At 35.0% G+C, this 21907-nt stretch overlaps 1 long non-coding RNA gene across 1 annotated transcript in view; it reads left to right on the top strand.

Moving 5' to 3' along the window:
• Window positions 1-20487, top strand: part of LOC139964789 (uncharacterized) — a 50153-nt gene extending 29666 nt beyond the window's left edge. Inside the window, exon 2 of the long non-coding RNA XR_011792089.1 lies at window positions 16925-20487. This is a non-coding gene — a long non-coding RNA (uncharacterized lncRNA). The remainder of the gene's footprint in view (window positions 1-16924) is intronic.
• Window positions 20488-21907: the final 1420 nt, after the last annotated feature.

The following is a 21907-nucleotide window of genomic DNA, read 5'->3' as shown; positions in this document are numbered from 1 at the left end:
GGCCATTTTTTGGACTGTTAACCGGTTATATAGCATAGCAATGTTTAGTAATGTGCCTAACAAAGCCTAACAATGAATCATCATTTGACCTACATACGTCAAATTTATTTCGCAGAAATACTGAAAGCTAATCTGCCAATTCTGTTCCATTTAATTTATTTTGCAATTTCTGCCGTATACCAGTTGCTTCCAGAAAATTACGTGATCTTTTCCCAAAATTGAAGATCAGACTCTTTTTTTGTGTTATATTAACAAACAAAGCCTTCTTCACGTAAGACATTTTCGCCTTTTCTCACGTATCTTCGTGTCAGCTGTATCCGTTTTATCAATTTCGTTATCTTCAGCCAAATTTACGACGATCTGTTTGCTTAATAGACAGGTATACTTGTCATGTTTACACGCCGACAAAGTCTCAACTGTTGAAAGACATAAAATATACCAAAACATTTACAAAATTTACAAAAACGGATCTTGAGTTTTATCCGTTTCGGTAGTCATCACTTCCTTCAGAAGCCGTTTATATATTACTACAACCCTCGCCCCTCCCATCCCCACCCCACCCCAGCCCGCTCAGTGATCCTATAACGGTGACTCTGGGGAAATTGACGCAAGCGGGCCATTTGGTGCCTTTAACAAAACTAGCAGCTTTTGGCGACTTTGGCGCATCGGTCTTATGGGGATGGAGGTGGAGGGGTGGGAGATCGTTTCTGAGCCGGGGTGCGGATTGGCCCATCCGACATTGTGTGTGAAGTTGGGGTAGGTTGGAATACTATGGTTCAAATTAACTAATCTTTTTGATTTCGCATTTGTGGCTTCTTCTCTGTCAATTTTGACTTTATGGGGGAAGGGTACTGTGGCTGGGACTGGAGGAATGAGTATGAGTTCATTTTCTGGTTGAGGCAAACCCACACACCCATATCCTTTAAAAAGTGTCATTTGATATTTTGTTTAAATATTTATAATTTTTACAATTTGGCTTGTTTCATTTCAACAACGGGAAAGGTTATCGATATTGTATTACGAGCAATGAATTTCTTCTTACTCCCGCTGTATTATAATATATATATATATATATATATATATATATATATATATATATATATATATATCATAATGTACTAAATATTTCAAATATCAGACTTCATCATCAATTACATATAGTCGCCTCTACATTTTGTTCAGAAAGTTATATGAGTAAATTTAAGTATTGACTAGTCAAGTATTATCCAAGTCTTGTTGAGTCAAATCGAATTGATTTCAGAATCTACAAAGTAATTACTGGAAATGATTTTCACGGTAAATCTACATTGCTTATGTTACGTTAGTCTAATATGATAACATGCTCTCACATAGTTGTACTTCGTATTTCTCCACCCCCCCCCCATTCCCCACCCTTCTTCCTGTCAGTTTACTTTAGTGACAAACGTATGAAATTTTATCTTCAATTGAGATTTTCCTTACCTGATTCAAGAGGGTTTGAATATCACCTATTAGCCTACTTGTTCCACTTAATTACTATCGCCGAAGGATAAATCTGTTCCATTTTGCTATATTTTGTTCTTTAAAAATGTTGTTTCCTTCTCCTAAGTTCAGGTCTTTGACCTATAATCAGTACACAATTAGCTATTAAAATTATTAAGTGATACAGTAACCGATACGGCGTCTTTGCCCAATTTTCAAATCGCTCGTGAAAATAAACTTTAAAAAAAGAAGTTTATCAAGTAAGCTATACATGCAGGAATTCGTTCTACTTCGATAAACAAGATATGACAGAAAACAATCGGGTTAAAATACAGATAACAGTATAAGCAACAATATTCGCATAAAGTTTCGAAAAATACGTTAAAGATTCTGAAGAAGAAAAAACAACATACTAGATAATTAATGGTATATCGCAAGGAATATTACTGAAAATGATAATTCCTTTCCATAGCAAATAAGTAAATTATATGAAATATATAAAAGAAATATAAAATTATGAGGTTACCAGTTGTTTGTCTATAAGGTGAAATTGCATGGATATGGAGTTATTTAAAATATTACTGCAAATTCTGAATAACATTCTAAAATCTGCCTAAGAAATCATAACTGAAAAAAAAGTTTTAGAATGTTAACACGTGAACGCTGGTATTGATACGGCAAAAAGTTAACAAAATAGATGGCGCTATACATTTTCCAACTTGGAAACCCTGCAAGTGCTGTCACGCATTAATTTGGTTTCGCTTTTTTGTAGCAATAATAAAACATAATAATCTCAAAATAATAATAAATGTTTGATGTAACTCCGACATGCTTTTTTTGAAACATATTTCATTTTAAGTCGAAACTTTTTGTACCAAAAGTGAACTTGAAGCAAACAGGAGTTTCATTTTGTCACTCAATCGGGTTTAGTCCCCCAAATTTTTGTATGCCCGCTCCTCCACCCCCACCCACCCCAACCTCGAAAAAAAAAAACAGAATAATAATTTTTATTTTGAGAAAATAGGTTCTGCTACCCCCTCCCCCTCCCCCTCACACCTCCCCCGACCATAGCAAGCAAAGCATTGGGCGCACCTAAAACTAGAAATCTAGCTACGCCTCTGAGAAAAATGTAGGTTTTTTTTAAATGAAAAGGTTACAGGAGTGCCTCATTTGTAAAAAAGAAGTAAACCCACACATAATGTATCTGCCATAAATATAGATTACAGCTTTGAAATACCACATTTATCGCAATTCGTAATCAGCCAGATACTTCATATAACAGCAATTTAACTAGTCTATATAGTCAGTATGTACGTCACATGAAGATGAACCATGTGTGAAATCCTTTAATTTATTTCCTGGTGCTCACTTCCCTTCATAAAAAAAGTAATTTGCCTTGACTCGAATTTCAGAATCACTTGAATTGTGTGGCGATATCTGATATAATCTCTGTCACAAGTTTGCGATATTCAATACAAAACGAGCAATATGATTTTTAATTATATTTGTCTACTACCAATATCTAAATGTGTACAATTTGTGCTGATTTATTGAATAAAGCTGCTCTTTTAAAGGCAAAATGAAAATATATCTTTCATTTTTAAACTGATTAAGAAATAATTCACACTTTAATGAGTAGCGCTGATGATTTATAATGATATCTGCGCCTTCGCTCCATATTTATTAAAAATATGATCCCGAGGAGACAAAAGGCATCCAGAAGACAGACTGAGGGGTAGAAGCAAGCACAAATTTTCAAAAGACACACACAAGTGTGTTTTACATTCAGACCGAGGACCCCATTGTGTGTTCCATTGTTCGAAGCCACGTATATTCTAAATTTAAACAATGCATCTAAACAATACAATTCTTCTGAGGACTTATGGATTCTTTCCAAATGACTTTTGAGGACTTGAAATTCCTTCTTTTTGGTCATGTCCTCTGTCTGAATGTAAAACAAGGGGACACTCATACACACACTCGCACAAACCTCCTGTGGTCTATTGTATCAGCTACAACCGATGGCATTTCCCTTTGTTCTAATCCTTTGTCTGGGCAACCGATAACAATCGTTCTCTATTGTTCGAAAACTGGTGACAGGAATTTCTTTTGTCCCATGTCACCAGTTGTGAAGCCATAGGACATGTACGCACACATACATACACACACACATATATATATATACTTATTCATCCCCCTCCCCCTTCCAGCAAGGTCAATTTCAGTGGCTAATTAAGGGAAGTTTTATGATATTCTTGATAAAAGTACACATAGCCTCAAAGAAAAATTAGAAACTCTAATTTGCGGAAAAAGTAATCAATGTTTTATGAGTTATGCATTGGAAAAAAAATAGTCGGCTGTCATAATTGTCACCTTCTTTCATTAGTGACCTTAACTTTGAGAAGATCGCGAGTCAAAACCTGTGGCCTTCTTTTGGGCAATAGTCACACGCAAATGTGTGAGCACAATTGGAAAATGACCCTTGGGCTCTTTTTTCAGTTACTGACCCTAAAAATTGTTTAAAAGATATAGGTACGGAAAATTTCATCACGCGAAATAGAATTATATGCAATCTGGGAACCTATTGTGAATTGCGTTTGGAAGAAAGTAAGATATATGGTGAGGCTTGTAGTAGGTTTAGTATAGATCAGGGGTTCCCTAACTGCAGGCGTGCGTTAGTCCATCCCAGGGGTTTCATGAGACGTTTCTGAAAGTCAAAACTAGAGTACTTTTTGTTGAACTAAAATCTGATATATCATATAATTTAGTAATGTAAAAAAGTCGTACCTAACGACAAGTTCTTTTGGCGTTCCATACGCATATGTTCTCATAGTAGTACCGTACCTTGCATGTGATAAATTACTGAATTATGAAACAGACATTTGATCTTTTACGGAGCACTGCTGTGCGTAATATAGTATAATAATGACTCAGATCGTGTCTCGAAAAGTTGGGGGTTCGTGGACAACTCAGACATCCACAGGGGGTTCGTGGGGGGGGGGGTTAAAGTTAGGGAAACCCTGGTATAGATGGATCTATATCAAATATATAGCAAGCATTACTCAAAATTGCTACCGACGGCATATATCTCATATTCATTAAAAGTATCAGTTGAAAAATAAAAAAACTGAACTTTCTTACTTGGTGGTGAGCCTTTGGCTTTTCTGAAATTTTGTGGTCTTTTAGAACATTCAACTTTTTTTATGTTACTGTTTTATTGTTGGTTTGTTGTTTTAACTATGTACCACCAATAAAGGGCAAAAGGGCAGGCTAGTCCCAAAACACGCTGCACTACTTAACGAAAGCGCAACAAAGCATCACTTTTGTATTTACATTCTGTGTTAATAAGTTACTCTGTATATACAATGTTCGTATACCGAAATAGGTTTGTTATTTACTCTTAGCTATAGTAAAGTGGATTGTGAAACGATCGATGGCGAAAGATTAATCATGCCTTAAGAGTGATATTTTTTTTTAAGATTGAGCCCCCTATTCGTTCGAAACCGATCTCTATCGTTAATCAGCTTTTTGATAGAATGAAACACTAACCGCAGTTTTTTTTTAATTTTTAATTATTTTCACGTTTTCTTCAATAAAGAAAGAATCATTGAACCTTCAAACGTCAAACCAAAAATGGTAAACATTGGCGTCCACAGGGGGGGGGGGGGTGGGGGTTTGTATTCTCCCCTTGGGAATCAAAAGAACTGATGTGAAAAGAACCAAAAAACAAAATACCCCAGTGCGGCTCGCTAGTTAAAATAACGCCAGCTGTTATATATTTACTGATCCACTGACCCATGGGAGTGGTTCACTGAATAAAAATTTGACGTATCTGCATAGGACACAAGTAAGACTATTAATTAGGTCTATTGTTATGTCTACACGAAATGTCGTGCTAATAACTAAATTTAATTGTATTTTTTGTGGGAGGGGGGGAGGGGCTGAAGAGGGGTGTACACAACTACCCCTCCTCTAAATCCGCCGCGCCTAAGCATTTCTCGGTAGTTCTTTTGGTACAAAACTGTTGACATAGTTGGAGAGACAAAACTGCGAAAACGACTGCGTTAAGTCTAAAGTTGGTTAACAATCCCTTTTTGTCTAAACTGAAATGGTGATTGGATCGATTGGAATAATAAAAAGGTTTTGTCTCTGTCTCTCACTCACTCTCTCCCTCTCATACAAAAGGCGAAGATTTATATTGTTTAAAGCAATTATATCGATCGTTATTTGCTCTTTGTTTTAAGCAACAACATTTGGAATTGGAAAACAAGAGTTATACCCGACACTTGCAGAGGGGATGACGTTTTGTGTCTACCAGGAACCTTGCTGTTAAAACGTGTCAATGACATTATCAACATTGTAAGAATCGATTGGACAAAAAAGTAGGCTGGCTGGAACATTCGATTTTCTAACAAGCCAAAACAAATAACAGTATCTGTTTCAATTGCCCGCGTGACTCGCCTATGCGCTAATTACTTTCACTCCGGACCGAGGGGGATAGAAAATCAAGTACACTCTATACGCGGATATAGTTAACGTTTCAGACTACAGGAAACGTTATGTTTTTATTTTCTTTTTCACCTATGCGCATGCGTCACCAACTGGATAATAATGTTTAAAAAAATCTGTATGATTTGTAAGATGAAGTTTAACATTTTACGTCAGGGAGTCTGTTGTTTGTTTGTTAGTCTGGGAAAATAAATCCTGCCCATTTTGATTCTACGACGGCCCGTGCGAAACTTAACAAAATATATAATAAGAATACTGAAAATGTCACATCGGTACATCCTATCATGATTTTAATTCTTGTGTTTGAACTTCAGAATGAACATAGTTTGTGTGATATCGTTGTTGTGAAACGCATGCGTCTTTTAGTGTGATTCTTAAAGCGGAAGTTAGATCTAGATTCTTGCTTTAATTTTTGTGTAAATTATTCTCTATTGTTCTATAATTTAAATATTTAATTCCAAACAAACTATCAGTATTATCAATTGGTAATTAGTTTTTTTATTATAGAAATTAGGTTCGGTCAGGAGTACCACCATCCCCCCCCCCCCCCTTCTCAACAACATTACTGGTGTAACTTATCAAACTTCACACAATGTCGCCATTAAGCGATCAAACGGACATTTCTTGAAAGACCGGAAATTGATAAGATTCTGTAAAAAAAAGTTACTTTATTTGTCACTCTGATTACCTTGGGAATGTCATGAACACGCCATAAGCGACAAACAGTCACTGTAAAATCTTATTTAGTAAGAACCTGTTTACTGCTGGGCAGAGGCCTTTGAGGTCCTAATTTAAATATTATGTAAATTACTATCTTACTTGTACGAACGAGGTTCTCTTCCCCTTGTTTTGAGGTAGCGAAATGAATCATTCTGAGGCCCACTAATAAGACGTGTCCTTTACAAAAACAGTTGTGTGTACGTAACCATGGTAACATACTCCATTTTCATGGAAGGGCAGAGTCTGTTACAATTCATGTAATTTTGTGGGAATGATGGCGGTATAGATTCCTGTATTATTAACTGTTAGTTATTGTGAGTGATGTAAAAGGGCATTGTATTGGATTGAGAGCGGGGCAGGGGGGGGGGGCAGTTGGGGGAGTAGAGGGAATGATACAAAAAGTCGCCTAAATGGTTAGGACATTTTTTAGTCCGTAAGGCATATGTTTGGTATAGCATTAATAGTATTAGATATTGTTAAAATGTCATACCTCATAATTATTCATGCATTGGTATGCATATGCATTGTAATAAGATATATATTACCCAATCATCACAGTTAGTCTCAAATTGTAATGATATATGCTATAGAGAGTACATGGCTATGAACCTATGGATATATCCTGTAGGAAGAAGAACGTTTCCTATGGACATTTCCTAGCGAGAGTGTGGATAATTGATAAAAATTGGGTGTATCCGTACACGACAATGGATATTGAACGTTAGAGATCATTTTCATGTCTTGACTTACCCATTCCCAGCCTCCCCACCCCCTCTCACTCCCTCGTCACATGGCTTGAACATGATCAAGAAACTGGGCGTCATTATTGTAAACTAAAATATTAGTTTGTGATATACGTGTACTTCTACAAAATATTCTAATAGACACCACTTCCCTCTCAGGCTCCTCGAAATTACCCCTTAACTTTAAACGTCACACGGTTGGTTAATGTTGAGTGTTGTTCTCCCGGAGTATGGTGAGTCCATGCGTGAAAACCATTAATTGCGTAGAGCGTTGCGTCATAGTGTGGTTCATTGCACACAAAATATATGAAATGAAAAGGTTGTCTAATCAACGAGGTTAGAATGAAATATTAATTCATTCTTTGTTCCTTAAAGAATGTGTATTTCCCAAATATTAACAAAACAATATCAATTGTATTTACTATTAGATTTAACACACAGTGTGAATTATGAGGTTGTTGATAACTGGCGTCCGAGTGCAATCATTGCATTAACTAAAGGCATATCTCCTAAAAAATTGGCTGTGATTCTGTGAAGCTATAAATCTTGGATATTTTCAAGAACCCGTTTTCATGTTCCAAGTAACCGTTTTCTGTAAATACTACATAAAAAACAAGTTTTTTCTTTTAAATCTGTTTAACTTCTGTCACACGACTGGCTGTCCGTGTGACCTCTGTGACAGGCATGCTTATACCCTATAAAGTATTCATTTGCGATTGTCGCGTAACGTAATGCCTTTGTTTATATAACAGTTTATTACTGTATACCACAGAAGTATAATAAACTTCATCACAATTTTACTACCTCCGTAAAATTAGTACGACTATATCAAATACGCAGTAATATAGTTGACAACAATTTCAAATAAGACAAAATCTGAGCATTTTCCAAGTATTAGCCATAAATCTATCACGTGAAATTAAACAAATCGATACTGGTTGTGTATGTTAGACAGTTGGATTAGCTATTCGCTTACAATTCTTTCGTATATTTTTAAACATGTCGCAATTAAACACGCGCGCTCTTTTTTCGCACAAATCTACAAGAATGAACTGCTGTAAGATCGTGTCCCTTTTGTTTGATGTTGATTGATGTATTAGGAATTCGTGACGCTTAAAAGATACAGTACAATCAAATAGAAAAGAAGTAAAAGAAGCAAAAAAGGGGGGAAAATAGATTGGCCGAAGTTTCACTATCACAAATCACAATTTTGTCAGAAACGGCGACCATCGAGTCTGTTTTCACTTAACTATTGTGTGAATGACGAAACGCTGTTTTGGGAAGTCCTTTCTTTGCTTTGCTTTATTTGTTGTTCGTAATTTCTATTTTTACCCTTCCCGCCTTCGTTAAAACCGCAGTCGTCTCTGGTCATTTTCTGAGAAACCCATTTCTTGGCAATACGTATTTGCCATTACGATTCTGAATTCTCTATACGGTTCTCAATCGTATTGCTAATACGATTATCAACGGAAACTTGTATGAACTCTCTTAAATTGAAAAGGACTTTTATCTTGTTCTAGAAATTCATTCTTCGTCTAGGCCATCATTATTGACGTCTAAAAGAGGTCAATTGTGGTAACCTGCTTCTATAACCAGATATGACGTATCTGAAATAACTAATAATATACTGCTGTATATGTCGTTGGTCGGACAAATTTAGCTCCCGACAATGTTTGCCTATACGATCGATCTTATCAAGTGTCGCCAACATTAATGCCGTAATCATCTCAACTTCAAAATCGATTGTTTTAGTGTCTTAACCAAACAAAGTCACAAACTGTTTAACGTATCCTTGGCAACGTCAGTACGTGACATTGTAAAACTTAAAAAAAACTGCGGTATCTGCTGTATAAAGTCAACGTGGTTTACACGGTTTGAAAACGCTAAAGAACGTGTTTTGTCTATATGCAAAAAAAAAGAGATGTGGAGAGGAAGAACGAGATAGAAACTAACGTTAAAGACCTTAACCACTTTTTAAATAAAGGTATTAATCACACCTTTAATCATAATTTTCGGTGTAAAATACAAAGAAAGTAAGCTATACGTCATTTCAGTTCAGATTGATGGCTGCTTTACTTTGTAAATAATTTCTATAAATTCTTTCTGCCTTTGTCACACCGTATACGGATTAGTATGTTTAAAGTATAGGCTGTGTTAGGCTGTAATCGGACAGAACTAGACATAGCCTGCAGCTTATCTACTGACAAATAGCTCGCAATTTTTATTGATTTGTCCAAAAGTAAAAGCTTCTTATCTTTCCACTTGCGATTGCAATAAGACAGATATCTTCATCATAGACAAAAAAAAAACTTCAACGTCAACATTTTTCTTTATTTCGCCTGTGTTTTCTCGTTATAATTAGTTCAAATGCAGACAAAAGACTAGGCCTGCGTTTGTTTTGTTTTATCTCTGGTTTTTTTTGTATTATTATTATGACCTACATTTACCAACCATGGAGTCATGTTGTCCAGCTTCTTACACAAGTTAATCAACAACAAAAAAAGAACCAGTTTAGTACTTTAAAATTTTCCGTCCGACTACCCACATTTGATATGAAAGCTTTAGCTGTATACGCTTGGATTTCTAACACCAACATTTAGGTCATGTTTTATACCGGTTGAACATTCCGTTGAGCTAATCTATAAACTCTGCATGACTGTCATAACCGCTGTCTTTTCTCTGCCACTAAAAGTACACTGCATGTAATAATATTTTCCGCTTAACTGCTCTCGATGTCGGCCAATATCGGAACATGTCGCGATAAAAATAATAAACCACAAATACCCTGAGACGTAAACTATTTATTTCATAACAAAAACGTGTAGTGGCCACAGCGTGATTGAGAAAAATCAAAATGAGCATGTTTTTTGTCATCATATGGTAAAGAAAACAAAACAATTAACATAGTTTCGTTATATAAGGCTAGCATAGATCGACGACTAACTAAAGTACCCGTGACTCTTTGCAAACTAGTCAATATGCATCAAAGTCACACACATATAAGGAGAAAAGAAGTGTTTTGACATTTTAAGCGAAGACGGATCGATGAAGAGTTATTTCATGAGATCAAATAGTGAAGGTTTTAAAGAATCATTAAATTGTCAAGTTGAAGTTATCTATTTTTTTATTTTTTGTTTTCGGTATGGCAATTGTTGCTTGGCACCAGAATGCCGTGTGATGCTTTTAAGTGACACGGGATTTGGATATATTCTGCCTAATACAAGCTTGAATTGATCTCCATGATGTGGTCATCACTCTAAAACCTTATATAAATGCACCCAATCATACTGAACAGAGGAATGGCTGGTTATTTAAGCTCCCTTTGGTCACGTGGTCACATCACTCTCAATTTCCCCCTCCCCCTGCCCCCAGTTTATTTTATTTCTGATGACGTCATTAGGTTACACTGTGATTGGTCAGTATAAGTAAAAGCTAAATGCATTTTCACAGTTATTTTAGGATGAAACGACTTCAGTATCCATTTATGCCAATATACGTATAGGCATACAATGATTTAAACCTTTGGACAGCATGCACAGTACGGTACAGTATATAAATACTGTTTAATACAACTGTACAGTATATGTACATACTGTGTAATCCCTATCTACACAGTGCATACATACTGTTTAGTACCCATGTACAGTGCATACATACTGTTTAGTACCCATGTACAGTGCATGCATACTGTTTAGTACCCATGTACAGTGCATACATACTGTTTAGTACCCATGTACAGTGCATACATACTGTTTAGTACCCATGTACAGTGCATACATACTGTTTAGTACCCATGTACAGTGCATGCATACTGTTTAATACCTATGTACAGATTATGCATATTAATTAATACCTCTGTACAGTACATGCACACCGTTTAGTGCATGTCCACTGTTTAATACCTATGTACAGTTTATGCATACTGTTTAAAACCTATGCGCAGTGCATGCATACTGTTAAATACCTCTTCACAATGCATACATACTGTTAATTACCTCTATACAGTATACATGATAATGCTATATACATCTGTAAAGTTTTGTAATTCATATTCATATATATATATATTTATATATATATATATATATATATATATAAATATATATATATATATATATATATATATGCACAGTATATGCACGATAACATCTGTATACTATGCAGTAAATATATTACTTTAAATTTCATAGTTTTTCTTCAGCTCAGCGGCTAAAGACAACGAACCGCTTCTCAAAAGAAAAATTCAATTTGTCACGAATCAAACGTTATCCTGTGATTTCTTAGATTCTGACTCAAAATTAATATTTTGTCAATTTGAACTTAGTAGGCTTATACACTCTTTGTGTTTTGCTTTATTTTTTCTTTTCTTTTTCCTGTTGTTAGTTTGTTCATGTTTTTTGTTGTTGCAGAAATTATTGATTCCAGTCATTTAGGAATCGAAATTCATCTTGAATTTATCGAGATGTTTGGCGTAGCTGCCAAACTTCGTTTTTTTTTTCTCTCTCTCTCTGATCATTTGCTAGATTTTTCTATTTTTCTTTGTTTTTTGTCTTCTTATTACAATGTAATTCAATCCACGGTATGAGATAACAACAGAGAGAGGAAATCTCAACAGCTTCTGGCTTAGTCCAAGAGAATGGTCTATACACACAAAACACTATACATGCACTTGTAGTGTATCAAAACATACCCTTAAACCATGCAAGATTTTCCGATCGATATTGATATAAAATTACTTTTATTTAGGCTCGGAGATTTAATCAAATATGTTAACTTCTTCGCAGGAAGCGAAATTTGAGACTTTTAATAAGTTTGGGATGAAAAGTAGTGATGAACAAACAGGACTTTGTAGTGGTGTTTGTCATGTTCATTTGTATACAATGACGTTTTCAATAAGTTATAATAAAGAAACCAATTTAAAGAGTTAGGAATTGGGAAATGATCTGCAAAAGTTTTGTCTAAATTACGCGTCACTTTCACAATCCAGTCATAAGGCTGACAGGCTGCTGAGGTAACGCTTACAAAACACTAATAATGTCCAACTTTATGTAAGTCAATTCTTACATTAAGGCATATATATGCTTTAAGTTATCTTCAATCAACTGGGGACGTTGAAGCCAACTTCCTGTGTAGGGGAGAGGAGTTGGGGGGGGGGGGTCTGGGAGCAGCCTCATCAGAGAAAAGAAATTGTGCTAATAACCACTTGAATTTGAAAATGTGTGACGTTCAAAAGGTGGGTGGGAGTAATAACCCCCCCCCCCCCACACACACACATCCCCTGGATCCTCGCCTTATAGAGAGCAGTGTCTATAATTTGCCGTAGGCTTATTGTACTTATCATTGTTCTAAGAGTTGTCAGATTCAAAGATAACAGGATAGGCTCTAATTAAGAGCTCTCTGTGTGCGTTTTTCTGCTGCTACTTGTCGATTTATTGGACTTTCGATACCGAAAAGTGTGTGTCCCACAAATTTGATGAGTAGCAGTTATGTATTGTAAGCATTTGACTTTGATGTCTAATTTCGTCAGCTATTATCTCACCTCTTGTGGAGAAACGTCACAGATGATTTTGACCGTTAGCTAACTCTCAAGTCTTGACTGTCATAAATTTGTCCAAATAAATTAACACCGACATTGTCCACTGATGATTACATGTTTATTTGCACTAACAAGATGGGACACAGGCGTATTACTTCAATTTGACAAACAAAGTTGTTGTAATATTGTTGCTATGCAATTTCATATAGTAACAAAATACAGAGAACCAACTTGACGTAAACATATGATTATAAATCAGTTCAAGATGGCCTCTTCAGTAAAGGAAGTGACGTCATTCGTTTGCTTGAATGTATGAATCGCAATCGCTAGATTTATTATTTTCGTTTAGAAAAGTACAAAATCGAACAGATTTTGTTGCAGTTTTTGAATGTTGCTTTCTTGACGTCACACTCTAACAAGTGTTATGAATTATAAATTTTCACAATTTTCCATTCAAACAGACCTTACAATAGGCCCATTTGCCTATCTCCAAAATAATTATCGAGTGCGTGTTTTTTCTTTGTTCTTGAATGAGAAGGGGAGAGGGGGGGGGGGAGCTAGAGGCAGGGAGAGATGTGAGAAGATGCTAGGAATGGAGAAATCTGTTTCGTTCTCTCTTACATTCACTGCATCCGAACTTCTTCAAGAATATATATATATATATACATATACATATATACATTTCCGTTAGATTGGTCTGAATTGATTAAAATATTCTGAACTGAAGATATTTCAAAGCACGTCCCTCTTTCTGTATCCCTTAATAAGTTACCAGTTGTCATATAACTTTTAATTTTATACTGTATTTATTGAAGGTAGCATGTACGCCGGTGCTTTTAATTAAAGCATTTTCGATGCATCGTGACGTCCGTCCGACTGGAAGATGTCCTTGTTTCCATCCAATAAAGTGTCCACCAAGTAGGATATCGTTATTTGAAGGTGAATACAGATCAGCTACCTGAAGTGTTTATATTCAATCCTCAACGATCCATTCATACACACGTTATGAATCAAAAATTCAAAAATTCTAGTTTGCTTCAATTTTCAGCCGCCGATGAAATCAATAAATCAGTCGCTTCGGTGACACTCAACCTATAATTTGTCTTAATTATGCTTCATCCCACTGTTGACACCAGTTTATTTGTTGAAAGGGGAAGATTTATGCGTCCAAAAATCGGAAGTATCACCAAGCTACCGACCAGAATCAATAATAAAGGGTGGTATACAATGGTGTCTGTAAATTAAATAACAGCGCAATATATTTCACAAAAATAGACGAATCTGCCAGACAGTCAAGAGGCAATCTGACCATTTGTCTTCAGTCCCGTCCCTCGTTTCTGTGGGCCCAGAGAAAGGATAAGTTATAATTAACAGATTGTCACACGACCTCGTTGTTTCAATTCTTCACTATGTCACTGTTATGTAGGACATCACCGAACATGCATATCCCATTGGTCATAAATGCAAGCATGGTTTGAATTCAAATTCTTTGAGAAGATACCAGTCTTTCGTGGGTTAAATGAAGAGAGGGGTCATTAGATATTGATCAGATACAGGCAAACGAAATACATAGAAACCAGATGATTTGTGGATCTCATGAGTTAATCATAAAATAGTATAATTATTGTCGTAATTGAGTCATTACATAATTTCCGTCATGGTGAACCTACCATTATTATACAAAATTATAATATAGTCATCTTTGAATATTCATGTTATGATTATACATATATGTTATAACTTAAACACAATTCATCATGTAATGGTTTGGTGACTGTCAAATAGACTTCTAATAATAACCCTTGAAATATTAAGTAGAAGAATTGAAAGTAACATATCTGAATAACCTTTAAAATAAATATTAAATAATCATGCAATATTCATTATAATAAATCATCACAATTTTCAAAGTGAAGACTATACCTTATTTGTTTACATTTAAGTAGGCTGTTTCACATCATTACATAGGATGTTGTCCTCGTAAAATAAAAAAAAGGCTAAATTTACGAGTTCGATCTGATAAAAGCATGTTTACGCTTCCTTTTCCAAGCTTATGGTGAATTAACTCCAAACTTAAGACCATTTGTAATAATTGCTAACATTAATTATATTTTAACGTGCAATTAACAACTTTTCTTTATCACAAGTCTGCTCGATTTTTTTACTTTCCTTTTTTGATAAATTTATTTCATAAACCTTATCGATGTTGTTTATTGAACTTTATACGTTTTTGCCTTTAAACGGAGTAGGGTGACATGCACCCACTTCGATACTTCTTTACTGTGAACACGGCTGAGTATAAATTAGATATAATGTCAAAAAGATGAACTACCCGAGGTCCATTCGCGAGTAATAAATGGTGAATCTACGTGTTTTATGGCGGGTTTTCGAGTGCAGTGCACCAGAAATGTTCAGACTGAACATTAAAGTGACTTCTTACGTGATTTGTGTTTCATTCCAGGTTTCTTCATATAAATAAATCTGCTCTTTTTACTTGTTTTAGTTTTTATTGTTGACAGACTTAAAATGTAATGTTGAGGAATAAATTGTTAATAAATTGGCTCCATGACTGCGCAGAAACCCAAGACAATAATTGTATCATGTTATTAGATATAGATTTCAATTAACTGAACAAGACAGGTATATCATATAATTACTTCCAAATGAGATGGTTTAGGAAGCGGCCAATTAAAACGAAGCTGGTCTACCGTCCGCGCTCCGCTCCTCCTCGCCCGGCCCCGCAACACAAGCCCGACCCCACCGAAACGCCACCGATTGAAATTGATCTTATCTAGTAAGATGTAATAAAATAAAGGGGAATAAATTGATAATGATATAACAAAAACTTGAGCGTAGCCGAATATTACCCGAACCACTTGAGTTTTTTGGAACGGAATACAGAGCTGTTGAAGTAATGGATAATGCGATAATAAATCTGATTCTTTAGCAAACTCTAGAAAAAAAACGAAGTATTTGACTAAAATCAACACGTGTTCTGTGTTAAGAGGAACTTCTGGTGGCTAAAACTGATTTACTGCACATCTTTCTGCATATTTAGGTCAAATTCATATCCTCATAGCATTTTCTATGGGCAATATATATATATATATATATATATTTGCAAAGTTGGCAATATTTTGTGATTATATCTGGCAAGAGTAAATGTCATTGTTGTTGTCTTATTTTCGTAAATATTTATCTGTGGCAGAGGAAAATAGTATTTCTACTAAACAGTTGCATTGTGATGACATTCTTACTACAGAGAACACTGACAGCTTTGAGCAAACATTCCAAATGTATTCGTTTTCAATGATAATCATGATGAAGATTATAATAACAAGTAAAAGATCTTTGGAGAGCGTTTCCTTGTATGACGTCACAGACACCCTACTGCGATCTCCTACTCGCGTAAAAGATGGTCTATAGCTTCTCAGCACCCGATACACACAGAGAACACAGTAACTACTGTTACTCTTAAAGTTTTGTACCAAAGTAAAAACTGGATCGTGCTATAAATCGGTAGCATGTGATATTATGATTACAGTAAGAACTGAGGATATGTGTAATCCCAACAAATTCAGTTGTTTGGGATCAGATTTGTCAGCACAATCCTGTTTTTTTACTGTGGTGCAAAACTTCAAGATTTACAGTAGTTACTGGAATCTATGCGTGAATCGGCTGTTCTTACTCAAAAGTAAATATCATCCAATCAACCATATCTAAAGTGAAGGACAAGATATTGTTTATCAATCATCAGCGTGGAATAGCTTTCTCATCAATATCAGTGTTACATTGTCTCCTCCCCTCCTCCCCCTCCCCTCCCCGACCCGACCCCCAGAGCATCCATTTAAGTCAGTATTGCGAAGTGTTCATTTTGGTTCTGTGATTCTTAATGGTGAAAATTAGCAAACTATCTTTCATCCTATTTCAACTCTGTTTTATTCTTTGTTCACAGAAACTATAACCATGTCTCGACCGGACATAAGAACCTATCACCTTATCGCATTCTCATTATGCGCATGCGTACTACTTGCATTAACAACAGCGACACCGGTGCGGCGTCACGCAGCAGCATTCCCAGGCTATTTAGAAGAACCAGAGTACATTCCACTCAGAGAAATCAGACAGAGGCTGTTGGCATCACACGGTAACCGGAAAGGAAAGGGCAATTTTGGCAATTACGGTATGACGATGTTCGGTAGGAGAAGCGGTGATTTTGATGGTGAAAATTTCGGGCCTATTAGAATTCCAGATTTTGATGCCACGTTGGATTAAAGAGAACTTGCTCAATTTTAGCTTGAGAGAGATAGAGAGAGACAAAATAAGGAAAGAATGAGGCAATTTTTTTTTTTGGTGTGGAGACTATGCCTTCCAAATGGAGTAACAACGATGGTTACTACTTTCTCTACTGAGGTTGCGCAGTTGAAGCAGTTTATTGATCCACGACGCAGATGATGCAATGGTTTCTAACTCGTCTTTGCACGATGAATTTTAACCATTCCCCTTATTCAGTAGGTCATATTTTCGACGATTTCTGTACAACGACAGGGAGACACGAAAAAAAAAAGACAAATCTTGTCAAATATTTGAAGACAAAGAAGAAGAAGAACGTTTTATGAAAAAAAAAATGTATACATTATTCGCTGATATTATATTATAAACAATAATTCCCGATTCGTAAACAATAGAGTTAATGTTACGATCAGAAAAAAAAATTGGCTATGGTTACTTAAATTTGGTACTCATTCCATTTCGTTGTTGTTGGTTTTTCTGATGATGAAAAATAGAATTGAAACGAAAAACAGATCTTAAATGGAATAAAAAGGCTTCCTTACAACACAAGAAAAATGGTACGAAAGAATAAAAAGAAACTACTGATCGAAAAAAAAGTACCGCTTTTGATAATGTTCCTCTATTTATCAGTAACTGATTAGGGTCTACAAAAATAGGTCAAATAAAAGACGAGATATTAATTATTCAGATTTCAATTTACATATTCTAATTGTGTTTTATGGCCCCATCTCAGTAAGACATACTTTTCCTTATTAGCCAAAATCTAATTAATCATACACACAGGACTATTTGACGTTGGCACAGAGTAATACTGTCACGATTTCAGTTTCTTGATGATGAAATCAATCAAAACCACGTGGTTATATCAGAAAAAATATTATAAAATAGGTCAGTAAGCTTTGCTGACTTGATAACTTAATTCTCAAACAGCAAATGAGCCTGCTTGAGTTGCCTATTATATAGCATATATCTATGACTAAGAAATGTTTCTTTCTCATAAAAATTTTAAAATTTTCATTCGAACATTTTCTGTGGTATGTATTGGCATGAACATTCTTCAATTACGAGACGTCTGTAGCTTTTAGTCAAGCATTTCAGGACGGTGACACACATTTTTTTGTTTATGTAACGATCGATATCTCATGCAAGTAAGAATTGCGAGATTGTAACTTTAGTTTCGTTGATTAGCGAGCTCTAAATTAAAGAAGTGGGGGTCTAAGGTCTAGGTTTGCACTGTTTGATTGAATATTTTGACTGCTTCGTCTCTATGGCGATGGCAGGTGGCGCTGGTCGATATCTAATTTTAGAAATAAATACAGGGTACCGGGAGTATGTAGCTATTATAGAGGGGTTGACCCTGATTTATACTCGACCTAATTTGGAAAGAATTGCAGTCAATAAACATCAGTACATATGCCATCCTATCAACAAGGTGCCACTCTCCTATTTACGACATGACTAAATATGACGTCATTTTAATCTTATAAGTCACAGTTCTGAAGACATGATTTTCGCTGTGTTACACTTCGACATTTTTTTTCAATATAATTTCGAAACGTTGCATTGCGACTAATATTTTATGTTAACAGTTATAGTTGATTTCAGGGGTATAATCGTCCTCGACTAAAGGAGAACGACTGGGCATAATAAAGTCCCCCCCCGCTCCCTCCACCACCCTACCCACATTTGAAGGATCATTAATCTACCAAAATTATGGGTTGATAACATTTATATCAACAACAAGAAACTTGCCATCATAACTCTAATCTTTTGCTCAAGGACGAACTGTGTACCGTTTATATAATATCTTTATAAACGGACGTCGTTCGAAAACGGAAGTTTTAGCAATATAACCAAATTTCACAAACTTGAACTCCGATATAGTGGCATATGAACAAATTTTAATTAATTATGAAATGTGCATATTCAACCAACATTAAGCCCACTTAAAACACAATTGTAGCCCCTTTTGTTTTCTCCCGCATTTTTCTTTTGACGTTTTGATGACGTCAGATTTGTCGACGTATTTATTTTACTACACATATTTTTGCTCTTATTATTTTCTTTGAATGTAATTATAAAAAAAATTACGTATTAAAATTACAACAAAATGAAACAGAGAATAAAGGCATTGTTTTCTTGCTTTGATATATTGGAATTTACAAACAAAATCTGCCAACTGTCGATCAAGTGGATAAACAAATAGCCTAATAGCCTTTTCGGTTGTGTGCATCGTATAAAATTTTCATAGGAGATGTTTTGAACACTTTCAATTTGGCACGGCTGATAAACAAAAAACACACTTAACTTTGGAGCCAAGATGGATGCCTTTCGTAAACAAAGTGTAATTAAAATGGGGCTTTATCCTTTGAGTTGATCATGTGTTCACCGTCCACAAAATGACGGATTAAATTTATTAGTTTTTGCAATATTTCCACAAAATAAAATTATTCGTATCGGTTAACCTTTAACCGACAATGTCAAAGAGAATAAACGGCTATATGTTATCTGAAATGTTGATCGGAAAATTGTTCAAATTCCTGAAAATGACGTCATCGACGACATTGGTTTCTTGTTGAATAATTGAATCTCTAAAAGTTCTCCAAAATTTATTCGTTGTTTTGCCTTGTATTGTCACAGACCAAAAGAGAGAAAAAAAATGACCATAAAGCATTTATGACTTTAATATGAATTATGAATATGAATTATAAAACTATTGAATACGGTAGTTCTCCAGCATTATTATCACAATTATTATATTATTCAATTTATTTAATTTGACAAAAAAAATAGTATCTTATTTATTTTGAAATGTGCTAAAACTTTAGTAATTATGTCTCTTAAAAACAGTGAATATACGATTCCGAAAATGCGATTAAATACGATTCCGAAAAAAGGAGAAAAATGTGGGACCATTTTTAAGCCAAACCATCGGAAATGAAAGTCTTTATCACAGATTATTTTCTGCTGATGTCATTTTTGAAATATAAGGATATGCACTTGCTTGTTTGAAACTAATTCTTGCAATGACCGCATTTTTTTGGTGTAAGTTTTAATTTGTTTATTTATTCCATTTATTCCATATTTCATGACTGCTGTATACAATAAACCATCAAAGTGGAGAACATTTTTTCTTTTTTGAACTGTATAATTGTAACATTGGTCATAAAGACGGTGCATCGTTAAAAAGTCGAAAAATGAACAAGAATAAAAGTAAAAAATGTCCATTGGCTGTTTTTGTTTCTTTGTTATATGTTTCCCTATCTCTATTGATTCTGAATGTCATATTTGAACGCAATAGCGATTCGTCCGCTAAATTCACTTAAACACTCGTAATTATTTATATTTTCATATCATAGACATTAAATACGTCTTTATAGCTTAACCATGGACATAATTTAGTATTTTTATTATTATCTTTATTTTTTAATGAGTACGATAATTTAAAGTCATCGATTATAAAATATCGGGTTTTATATGAATCTTTGCTTTATGTGAAGTGTTTGCCGATATTACCACAACAGTTATGATTAAATAACTACATAAATATATGACTATATGAACACATCGTACATGATTGAATGACTTCATACATATAAACATGGCTGCATGCCTATATATTACATTTACATGATTACATGCCTACATAACTACATAACTAGTGACTACACTAAACATGAGTACATTACTTCATATACATAATTACATTGTTGAATGACTACATACCGTACGTACGTGACTACAAGGCTGTATGATTACTTGGCTGCATGAATGCATGACTAAATGACTACATCATACATGATTACATGACTTCATATACATGATAACATTGAAGCAAGACTACATACATGACTTCAACGGCTGTATGATTACTTGGCTGAATGAACGCATGACTGCATGACTGCATGACTACATCAAACATGATTACATGAATTTATTAACATGATTACATTCATGCATGACTACATACCGTACGTACGGGACTACATGGCTGCATGAATACATGACTGCATGACTACATTACACTTGATTACATGACTTCATATACATGATTACATTGAAGCAAGACAACATACCGTACGTACATGACTACATGGCTATACGATTACATGGCTGCATGAATGCATGAGTGCTTGACTACATCAAACATGATTGATTACATGTTTACATGACTTCATGTACATGACTACACTGCTGCATGACTACACGCGCATGACTTTATTGCGGTATGATTACATTTCTGAATGAATACATGACTACATCACACTTGATTACATGTTTGCATGACTTCATATAGATGACTACATAGCTGCATGAATGCAAGGCTACATAAATATTTGATTATATAACTATATTATGAAACAATGACTGCATGACTATACACAGATACACTACACGTGGTATGTGACTAGATAAGTGTGTGGACTATACGTGCTTACATGGCTTCATGACGACATAATTATAGCATGTGACTGTATTCATGAAGCACGGAATTGCTGTATGATGATATTAGCAACGACGATATTTGAATGATTACTTAAAGCACGCACAATAATTTTCGTACATTGTAGACAGCTTAAAAATTGCTATCAGCCCAGGTGATATTTCAATCACACTTTTATTTATTTATTTTTGAGAAATGACC

This window comes from Apostichopus japonicus, chromosome 23 (assembly GCF_037975245.1).
Source record: "Apostichopus japonicus isolate 1M-3 chromosome 23, ASM3797524v1, whole genome shotgun sequence".
In the NCBI taxonomy this organism is placed as follows: domain Eukaryota; kingdom Metazoa; phylum Echinodermata; class Holothuroidea; order Aspidochirotida; family Stichopodidae; genus Apostichopus; species Apostichopus japonicus.
This window is presented reverse-complemented; position numbering and strand designations above follow the sequence as displayed.